Source organism: Procambarus clarkii, unplaced genomic scaffold, assembly GCF_040958095.1.
Source record: "Procambarus clarkii isolate CNS0578487 unplaced genomic scaffold, FALCON_Pclarkii_2.0 HiC_scaffold_98, whole genome shotgun sequence".
In the NCBI taxonomy this organism is placed as follows: Eukaryota; Metazoa; Arthropoda; class Malacostraca; order Decapoda; family Cambaridae; genus Procambarus; species Procambarus clarkii.
This window is the reverse complement of record NW_027189131.1, coordinates 777,066-788,969: the sequence shown is the minus strand read 5'-3', so window position 1 is coordinate 788,969 and position 11,904 is coordinate 777,066.

The following is an 11,904-nucleotide window of genomic DNA, read 5'->3' as shown; positions in this document are numbered from 1 at the left end:
CTTAATAATTCTAGGCTCCCATATTGCAAATTTCATAAACAAATCAGTCACCATACTGTAGATTGTAGAGCTAGGCAAAGGACATCCCCCACCTCGTAATTCCCACGGTTTGTCTTGGCAAGGTGCACAGCGTCCTAGACATTATCAAAACTCTCGTAATTACAACTCGCAGCCCACCCATAATACAACGTCAAATTATAATACTCGGAGTTGCGTGGTGACCGCCGGCCGGGTCGGACGTTTCTGAGGTCTCTCCGCACTGGCTGGTGTTTACGTTGGGTGATCGCTTGTTTGCCCTGCTGGTGGTGGTTTGCCACTGACGGGGGTGACGTTTGCTTCGCCATGGGGACGTTTCGCCCTCCATTGCAGAGGACGCTGTCGGCTGGTCTGGCATTTACGGTGCCGGTGGACCATCCATTGGTTGGTGTCGCCCTAGTGGACGTGCTGCAGGTGCAGCTGTCTGACCTGGTGGGCATCCAGCTGCTTCAGGGCCACCGTGCTGTGGTCAAGTTCCGCCTCCAGGCTGCCTTTCAGGCGTTTCTCGAGCGGTGTGAGGGGCGTGTTTACCCTCTCCCTGATACTGCTGGCTCCGTTAAGGTAGTGAATCTTAGTGTCACCTTGACGTCTGTGACGGTGCATGGTGCCCCCTTCGAATTTCAGGACGACTTTTTAACCTCCTGTTTCGAACGGTTTGGGACAGTGTTGAGTGTTCGTTGGAACAAGGTCGTTGCCGGGCACTGTGTTGGTATGCTTGACGGCTCCCGCACCCTGACGATGTCGCTGAAGGGTAGTGTACCGTCGTCGATGTCCGTGTTGGGATACACGCTCCGCTGCCAGTACCGGGGTCAACCGCGCACCTGTTATCGGTGTGGTCACGAGGGTCATCTGGCTGCTGCATGCGACGTGGGAGCGACTGGTCGGGTGCATGTTCTTCGTGCAGAGGATTTTCCGCCCCTGTTGCGTTCGGGCGGTGTGGGTGCTATGCCTGAGGCGCCTGACTGCCTGTCTGCTGCTCCGCCTGTTGAGAAGAGCTCTACGGCCTGTGCGACACGTCTCGTGCCAGCTGTGGCCCCTGGGGTTGTTGAGCCGGTGTGTGAGGGTGTCGGGCTGTCGCCTGAGCTGTGTGTAGTGCAAGGTGTCCTGGTGGAGGTTCATGTTCCGCCCCCGCCTGTGGATGTTTTACCGGCTCCCGGGGACGTGGGTTCTGCCGTTTTGGAGGGGGTGCTTCGGCGTGGTGAGGTGCCTGCCGTGCCTGTGTGTGTTGCCTCCTGTAGTTCTGCTCTTCCCATTCCTTTGCAGAAGCGTGCTCGTCGGTGTTCTGAGGCTGTTTCCGTGGATGATGTAGACAGTGTGGGTGATGTGGCCTCTGTGGACTCTTCGGACGGTGCAGGTGTGGCCTGTGTGGATATGACGGTGGAGGCTGTGCCTGCGGCGGGGCCTGCTGGGCGTGGTGTGGTGCGGCCTGTCTCGAAGCGTTCACGGCGGGCTCGGAGTGTCTCCCCCCTTCGTGGTGTGCCTTGGGAGGAGGTGGGGGAGTATGGTGTTCAGCTGGCGTCCCCCGCCGAGGATGATGGTGCTGTGAGGGGCTCCGACGTTGCTACCTGTGCCCCCCTCCTGCGTCTCCTGCTGTTGGGTCCCCGCAGTGGGGGGTTGTCCCTGATGGTCAGGACCTCGTCGTGAAGTTGCGGAAAGATGTGTGCCAGGGGGCCTCGGCTCCTGTGCCTTGTGGTGGGGTCGCTGCAGCGCCTGCAGTTCCCCCTCCTTCCTTGCCCCGGTCTGGGGGTTGCCTAGTCCCGTCTGCTGGGGTCGTGCCCTGTGAGGGTCCGGAGTTGGGCCCTTATCGGGATGCCCGGGTGCTTCCGATCCCGTGGTGCTCGTCCACTATCTGGGTGTTGTCAAAGAAGGAGTTTGTTTATAGGGTGCCGGATAGGATGTCTCAGCCGAGGGTACAGCCTGATGGCCGGCTGCCCGCCGACCTGTGGGTGGTTTGGGAAGCGTACCGCTTGCGCTTTCCGTACCGTAGTTTCCGGAGAAGTATTAGTTCGTCTTGCGCACACCGCTACGCCGTGCCTGGATCAGCTGCCACCGTGACCATGACGCCCCGCCCCTTGGTGCGGGGAGTCTCCCTCTGACGTTCGCCTCTGTTTTCGTCGCCACTCCTCTCTCTACGGCCCATCACATCTACCGCTTTTGACTTTCTTCTCCTCCTTACCATCAACGCGTCTCCTTACATCTGTCCTGGTGCAGTCATCGGGAGGGTTACCCCTTCATGCAAACTGCACCTATTCTCAAGAAGAAGAAGATAATACTCGATCACAGAATTCTGGAACTCAAAATGTTCATTCCATGTCGTCGGGAAACTCCCAAAGCCAGTCGCTAACCAATTCAAGTTAGCCAGTCCTAGTGCCCTCCCTGTCTACTCGGTAGCTACCCAAAATAGACTTGGATACTTGACAGAGGAGAACACTGACTCTCTCGACCAGTTGTAGATGTTGATAGAACTGCAGTGTATTTGAAGCAGACTTCCTAGACAACATAAATTATAAGTAGTAACATGTCCAGTCTCAAGTGATGGTCCTCTTGTCTCAGCCATTGTACATGGTAGAGTTTTAAAAGATTTTGTTGACTCTGGTGCAAAAATTAATATTGTCAAGCCCTTAGCTCTTAGGGATATTGCAAGTAGACACCCTACTCCAGTAAGAAAGTCACCCATACCTTTTCTAAGTGGTGTTTCAGGAAACACTGTAAATGTTCAGGGAGAAATTGACCTTCCACTCAAGTTAAGTGACATCACACTTTCTATAACCTGTTTGGTTGTTGACTATATCCATTTCCCTGGTGACATTCTCTTAGGCCTTTACACCATGATTGATGAAAATATTGCATTGTTTCCCCATCGTTGAAACATTATTATCAAAGTCTAGGTCATACCCTTGTGTAGCATGTATCGACAGGGCCATGAGTTCAATCTTCAATCAGACTACGTTAATTTTGTCGACGCCTGACTTGCTAGCATAGGTTTATCAAATCCTTGTAGCAGTAGCATACCCGAGAAAACAGGCACTCGTTTGAAGCATCATAGTTGTGCAATTGTTAAGGAGAGCGAGTATCAAGACTTTCTGGAAGAGGACGCCCTAACGGATTCTCGTTGTTTTGCTCGCCTATCAGCTTCCATCTCTGAAGTCAGTGGTTTCACAGCTTACTGATACTGTGCTGCACTCTCATTCTCTCACTAGAATAAGAGTTAAGGTTCAGGGAGTGCCTGAGTTATCGGATGTCATTGTGGAAAGTGATACGAGTAAAGTGAATGGTACGTTTGTTGAACCCTCCTGGCACACAGTGCAGGATGGTACTGTTACATTGTATATTGCAAACACTAGTAATGCCGACATCCATCTACAGTCTGGTACCCATGTTGTAGATTTTGCTCCATTACTTGTTACCAGTGCGAGTGGTGGAAGAGGTCTCCATGGATCATACTGTGTGTACTCTCACACCAAGAGAACATGGCTCTCTGCCAGAGGTGCAAGCAAAACACCTTAGTCCTACTGATTTTCCTGACTCTATGGTTCAGCTTTTGGAAATTCTAAACAGGAATAGAGCCGTTGTTGCTCTACCAGGAGAAAAGTTAGGTCTCACTCTTCTTATTACGCATAAAATTCCTCGAGCAAGGAACTATGCCTATCTATGTACCAGCATATCGTTTACCCCATTCGCAGAGAGCAGAAGCTGACTCAGAGGAAATGTTACAGAGTGACGTAATTGAGTCAAGTAATTCGTCATGGAACACTCCATTGATTCTTGTACCAAAGCGAGATGGTACTTGGAGACATGTAATCGATTATCGGAAGCTTAACAGAGTAACTATACCTGATCGTTTCCCACTTCCAATCCTAAATGATTTATTCCAAAGTATAGGTCGGAACAAAGTATTCTCAACGTTAGATTTGTTGCAGGGATTCTGGCAAATCCCCCTTGATGAGGAAAGTAAATAATTGACAGCCCTTAGTACTTCCAATGGTCATTTTCATTTCCAAAGAATGTAATTTGGTTTGCGTAGTAGTCCAATAACCTTTTCATGGCTCATGACGAATCTATTTCGTAGATTGATAGGAAGTACTCTTCTAGTTTACCTAGATGATCTCACAATCATGTCACAAGATGTTCAGAATTATTTCCAGAACCTCGAGAAAGTACTCGCAATGCTCGCAGGAGCCAATTTAAAAAATAAAACTTGCAAAATGCTAATTTTTAAAAGATAAGATTAATTTACAAGGGCCATACAGTTACACCTTCAGGCATTACATTGAATGAATCAAAACTTATTGCTGCCCATGATTTTCCAACGCCTCGTACCGCAGAGGCTGTAAGACAGTTCACAGGTTTTGTAGGATTTTATCATTCGTTTATTGCTGGATTCTCTATTATAGCCGCACCACTTTACAAGTTGCAAAGGGAAGATGAACCCTTTGTTTGCGAAGAAGCCCAAGAACAGTCATTCCAAAAACTCAAGGTAGCCTTGATCTCTTCACCTGTCCTTAGGTACCCAGATTTTTCTAAACCTTTTACGTTGGTTACAGATGCTAGTGACATTGGCTTAGGTGCTGCATTACTTCAAACAGGTCACAGAGATCACGCAATAACTTATACAAGCCGTACATTATCTAAAGAAGGGGAAAAATTATAGTGCAACAGAACGTGAAGCGTTAGCTCTTAAACATTTCAGGGATACAATTTATAATTACCCAGTTCATGTACTGACAGATCACCAACCATTAATTCCTTTGTTCAAAAATAAGAATCCAGTTGGAAAGTTATATTTGGTCATAATTCAAGAGTTCATTCCCACATTTGGTTATATTCCAGGAAACAAAATATTGTTGCTGATGTGCTTTTTCGACAAGTAGCTGCGATTCAGTTAAATTATCCAGCCTTAGACACTACAGTAGTAGAGACGGAACAGAGACAAGACCCCATATGGGCACCCATCATTAAGTTTTTAACCAAGCAAGATACTCGCCCGATTCACAAGCCTCCAGTACCATTGAAAGAGTTAGTGATTTTAGACAATTTGCTGTGTAGAGTAGTAATGCTAGGGACAGCCCCAAGGAAATGTTGTCAGTTAGCTTTTCCAGCCGTCTTGGTGCCAACTACGTTAAAAATTATCCATGATGCTCCCACAAGTGCACATCCATGAAAGGATCTTAAACTCCAACAAGGTCGATTAAAGTATTTTTGGCCAAAAATGACTAAGGAGATTTCTCATTATATTGACAGATGTTTAGCCTGCCTACAGCACAAGGGACATGTAGCAGGACCTAACCCAATTCATGTGTACCCAACAACTAAAGCTCCTTGGGAACGAGTATTGATGGATTTGTTGACAAATTTTGCGGAAACCGAAAAAAGGTAACACTTGCTTATAATGGTTGCCAATTTTTCACGGTATTGCGAACTAGTTCCTATCCCAAACAAAACAGTAGAAACTATAGCCAGTGCATTCCATGACCAAATAATTTGTAGATATAGCATGCCTAAAGTCGTCCATTCAGATAATGGTCCAGAATTCAGTAGTAGTATTTTCCAACTAGCTTGTGCGATTTATATAACATTAAAAAATGTAGTATTATGCCATATCACCCAGCAAGTAACGGGTTAGAAGAGTAAGTACTAACTCTAGTACTAACGTAAGTACTAACAGGAAAGTAATAGATGCCTTGAGAGTCACGTTAAATTTTGATAACACCAATTGGGATGAATTTATACCCTTAATTCAGTATGCCATAAATTCTTCGATTAATGTTTCTACAGGTGATACTCCTCATGCTATTCTTTATGGTACAGATAAGATCCTCCCTAATGAATTGATAAACGTACCTCCTACTCCTTTATATAACGTAGATGATTTTGTTCAAATGAAGCGTAGACAAATGCAACTAGTTTTCAAGAAAAAAGGAGAACACTTGTTAAAGGCAACAGCCGAGTTCACTTGAGCAAGGAATGCAGAGCTAAACCCAATAAGATCACTATTGGATCTGTAGTAATGGGACTTAACAACACAGGTTTGGCCCTATGTACAAGTTAACTAAGAAATTTTTTGGTCCATATAAGGTAATTGAGCTTATCAAAGGTAACAAGTATAGACTTAAGAATTTTTTAACAGGAGAGTATATAAATGAACATTTAGACCACATGAAGCTAGCCAAAATGACTCTTGACGAGACTGATGAAGATGATGACAATGAACTTACCCAGACAGATTCTTCTATTGGGACACCACCACCTTTAATTTATATGATGCTCTATTCAGTAATACTATTACTGAAGGCGATTACCTAAGGTTATTATTTCAACAGGCTATTATTGAAGATTATAACTAAGGGTTATTTTAACAACAGGAAATTACTTAAAGGTTATTAATAAGGGTAATTTTAATAACATCCTACTATTATATATTGTTACTGTGAGTTATTATTACAACAGACTTTTATAGTATGTTACTCCTGGGGGTTACTATTACATCAACCTATTATTGTAGACTATTACAGCAAGTTATTATTACAACAGTCTTATTACCAAGTGTTATTATTGCAACAGGCTAATATTGTACATTTTACTATGGCTTATTATTACAACAGGCAATTATTGTAGGTTATTTCTTTGGGTTATTATTACAACAGATTTTTAATGTAGATAATTACTACAGGTTATTATTACAACAGTAATATTGTAGAATTTTAGTGAGGTTATAAGGACATGTTATTCCAGCTTGCTCTTTATTGATGTTGATGCTGATTAGTGAGGAGGGTTATTATAACAGGTTATTAGGGAAATTTTAATAAATGTTCCTTAAGTCTGATCATTGACACAGGTTGGTTGTTGTAGCTCGTTATTAAATAGGCTATTAGGACAAAGTTATTACGGGAGGATATTAAGGCAGGTTATTAGGGCGAGGAGTTAGGAGGAAGTTGTTATACAGGGTGTTACAACATGTCTTTGTGTTTTATTATTGCTGCAATACATTACGTGCAGAAATAACCTGATGTTATTTCTGTATGTTATTGCACCAGGTTATTATGGAGATTATTAGGGCCGGATTTTTATGTCAAACTTTTCAAGAAGGTTATTACTTCCGTTTATTACTTATGGTTATTACTGCAGTCACTTGTTGCTATTATTTAATGTTGTTTAATGCAAGTTATGATTGCAGGTTATTTACATACACTAGCTAAGTTAAGACAGTATTCAGGGTGTTACAGCATGTTTTTGTGTTTTTTAATTTGTGCTGGATATTACCTGGATTATCTGTGTTATTTCTGCTCGCTATTACGATAGGCTATTATGATGTGTTATTACTGTAGGTTATTAAGGCGAATTATTATGGCAAACTTTTGCAAAAAGTTATTTCTGCTGCTATTCTTTACAGATAATAATTACCTGAGATCACTACGAGCAGTTATTACAACAGGATTATACTGCAGTTTCTTACAGCTTATAATTAAGATAGTTATTTTACTTTATTCAAGCTTTTAATATAAATCCCAAATTCACTTTATAAGTTTTAAAATAGACGCAACACGATGCTTCATGATGTCACAATACAATTTGTTCTCATCTTATCGCACATGGAAAATATTATTCCTTATTCAATAACAAATAAAAATGGGGTACAATAACATATATTTATCTTGAGAAACATTATTTCAGAAAGTTATTACTGCAAGTTATCATTGAAGGCTGTTATTGTAGTAATTATGATAAGCAATTTTTGCAGGCTGTTACAGTAAAATATTGCCAAAGGCAAAAACAAAGAATTTTACAAGATATTTTTGCAGATAATTACTGCTGGTTATAACTTATAGTTATTAGGAACCGGTTATAAGGTCTGGCTACGTTCGCAGGTTGTTAGACTGACAATTCCACAGTATACCTGAGAATGTGACTGCCAGACGAGGGCTTCTACAGGTTACATGAACATGTGGTTGCCAGGTAAACCAACATCACAGTGTACCTGACCGTTTGGTTTACCAGACAAGCAGTTCCACAATATTGAGAACTTGGTGGTTGCTGTTACCTATCGTTCGTTACGGCTCGTGACCCTACAGCAGCCAAACTTTAATTACGTCTAGGGATACCACTGCTGCTCTCTAAAACGCGTCACCAGTATAACCCCTTGATAAGTAATGAGCACATAAATAAAACTCTTCCTTAGGACTGAAGAATAGATACACAATATTACATAGGTATATTCAAAACAGTATAATATAAAAACACAGATGGTAAAGTTAACTTATAGAATATATGAAAGTATTGTCATGGCACGTAATATATAATAGTAACTATGGCACAAAATGAATGTAATAAACTTATCTCCCACATGTTACTCTCCTGGTCCCGTATCAGCTACTGAACTCTCGCTCTGTCGCTACCCACATTCTCACCTCCCGTCTGCCTCATCCCAGGATGAGGGATGGAAACTAAGGACTTTTTAATATTTTAAACTAATTGAACAACCACTTGTTTTCAAAACACATAAGAATGCAATTTACATATAATAGTTACTTACAAAATATATAAGTAAAATGACACCTGTTTAATTACAGTATATAAAACATTTTCTAACTAAAATAAAGTGACATCTGGAACTCCCAAACTGAACAGGTCCAGCTTTCCCGTATCAATCAGGTAATAGACGTGTGCAAAGGCAACCGCGCTCTTGTCCACTGACGCTGCCACACCATACGACAATTTACCAAAAACACAATGTGTGTACATATACATGCAATGATAAAATAAAATAATATTTATTTTAAATTTATATACGTATTCTGCTAGGAGTACGTAACACTTCCACCTCCAAGAAAAAAAATGCAATAGATTGAAGATCAATGGCATTTTTTCAAAGTAAAATGTATGACACTTGAGATTTATGGTATTAATTACACCAAACATGTAAAAGTAATAAGAACACATTTCTGGACAAAAATGAAAACACTTCAAATATAGTTTTACAGGAAACTCAGAAATTTCAGTCTTATGACTATGTTCTACATATGTGTCACTGGAGTATGCAAATTTATCTCTCCAAGGTACTATCTCATTTATTTCACTTTGTTTCAGATCATATTTCACACTCCTATCTACAACAGTATCATTAGTAGCATGAATAGAATTGTCAATAAAGGTAGCTGCTTTCACACAGTTTTCATGGCAATTTTGCTTTTCATATGTTTCTACTATTTCTCCAAGATCAGTTTCATTTTTCCATGTGATTCCTTTTCCACATGGTGAATTTTTCCAAGACAGCCTCCTCTTTCCATTACTCCCTTTTTCTGGAGCTGAACTGCTAAATTGAAGCTGACTGGATGTTGAGTAGATTTGGGACTTCTCCTGGGTATGCTCTGACACAGGCATCTGCTCATCACTCTTGATCCTCTGTGGAACACATACTCTCGCCCAATGGACACTAAAATTAGAGAAATTAGCATTAAACCTCACAATTATGCTTAAGACTTTCCCATTCATAGAACCTTCCGAAACACAAGACACCGACTTATCAAACCTTTGACCTTCCACCCAAGAAATACAACCCAAGATAAGTGCAAAGACTACCTGATCGAACTGACTCAGATGATCCATAAGGAACACAGAAATCAATTTCCTCATAACTCTGTCATAACGATCAGTGAAAGAAAACAGGCATATGCCTAGGCACCATATCTCAATCATAACTCTCAAGACAAGTTCACACCCCCTGATGGTGAACTTGAACACAACACACACATTCATCAACCGTCTAGTATTCCAAAAGACTAAATAAAACATGCCGAAAACTTTACAACCCTCACCATCACTTCCCAAGTGATTTACGTCTGATGACAACCAATCAACCAAGAGGTTTAAGGGTCTTAACATCTTGAAGATGAACAGCAGATTACCTGGGAAACACCCAAGGATAATCTGTAACCCTTCACAATGATTAACACTAGGTAGGATAACCTTATCCTCCAACTTGAAATACACACCTGGAGCCTCAAACATCTGCTCCCCAGTATGATTTAATCCTTCACCCACAATAGGACTCTGAAAGTCAACACCACACTTGAGTGGAACATACACTTTTATCACTCGTGCATCAAAATTACCTGGATCTGAATATAGAGACACTGCTCTAGCATAACTCACCACTTCCTCAGAACTGGATGCACAACCTACTTGAGTAAACTCTCTCTGCTCAACCACAAGGCTTGACAAAGATGTCCCACAGTCCATCACTTCACAAGAAAATGGCTCCTGCAGAATAAAAGTAGATTTCAACATCCTACACACACTCTGACTCAATGTACACAATGAGAAATACTTACTCCACATAGAATAAGAATCACCACTCCGCAACTTAGATCCAATTGCTACTTTACCACTCTTAATGATTTTACCAAAATTTCCTCCCATAACTTCTGGAGTTGCTTGGAGTACTGTCTGCTCACAATCAATAATATCACTACCAAGCTGGGTCACATCCTCACAGACAACTGAAGAGGGAGGCTCAATGGGTCTCCATCTACTCAACAGAAGCTGATCCTCTGGCTGCTTTCCCACACTCTCCAAAACTGGATCTACAGTACAGACTGTCTCCTTGCTTCTCTCTGAAATCTTAGGGTCAGTTCTACTCAAAGCACTTAAATGAAGGGAATCTGAAGCGAGCGGGCAAGTAACAGGTAGTTTGACCTCCTCCCCTATTATATCACCTTGACTAGGGTGAGGCGGGGCCTCTACAACGGACTTACTCTCGACAACTGATTCTAAACTTGGAGTGAGCGGGAATACTTCTGCCAACCCGACATCTTGTCCTAAACCATTCACTTGGCTGGAATACAGAGTCGTGGCTTTTAAGTTTCTCTCAACTCCTGGCACAACGTTCGTAGTGAGCGGGCAAGACAATGGTACATGGACATCCTTTCCCAATTTATTGGAATAAAGCAGAGTCATAGTATCAGGCTTACTCTCAACAACTAAATCGGCCACACAGGAATCTGGAACAACCACATCCCACTTCTCCACTGAAGGGGTACTGGTTACTGGAACAAATGCTTGAGTAACAACATCAGAACTGACAACTGGATTTATATTAGTACTGACATCAGCACAGGTAGAATGGACAAAACCATCTACTACAACAGGTTCATTCATAGAACTAACTTCAGCACAGGCAGAATAAACATGGTCTGCAACTGGCTGTTTACACAAATGGGGATCATTCTCACCCACAACATGATTTATGGCCACATCATTACCCAATATAACATCCACACCTGGGATGGGCAACTGTGTACTAACACCCACAGTGCATAAACGTGGTGTAATGGTGGATCTGAAATTAATGTCTATTAGAGGTACAGTTTTACATCCTGCAACACTCTGAAGAACAACAAACTTTCCAGTATCTCTCTTTTCAACATCAGAAAGAATACTGGATGAAATTATGGTTTGGGAAGCACCTGTATCACGAAGAATAACCACTGGCTTCCACTTCCCATTAATACACAAGACTTCACCTGAAGACATATATGGTGAATACTGTTTCACCCAATTGGGGTTTACAGTTACATGTTTATTAGTAAGTTTATTTTGCACACCTCTGCAATAAATGAGACCAGTTGGTCGTAACTCAGGGTGCAATATAAAACATGAATGAATTCCATGGCCTTTTCTCTTACAATGGGAACAGGACCTTACAGTGGACACACTGGTAGAACCAACTGTAGGTTTAGAAATAACCTTATTATTATTTGACATTCCTGACAATGAAGTAGCAGGGTTAGGTTTTGTAAGAGGAGAGCCCATGGGAGTAACTGGAGTACTAGGACGGATGGATTCTGATAAGGAGTTCGGTGAGCATTATAA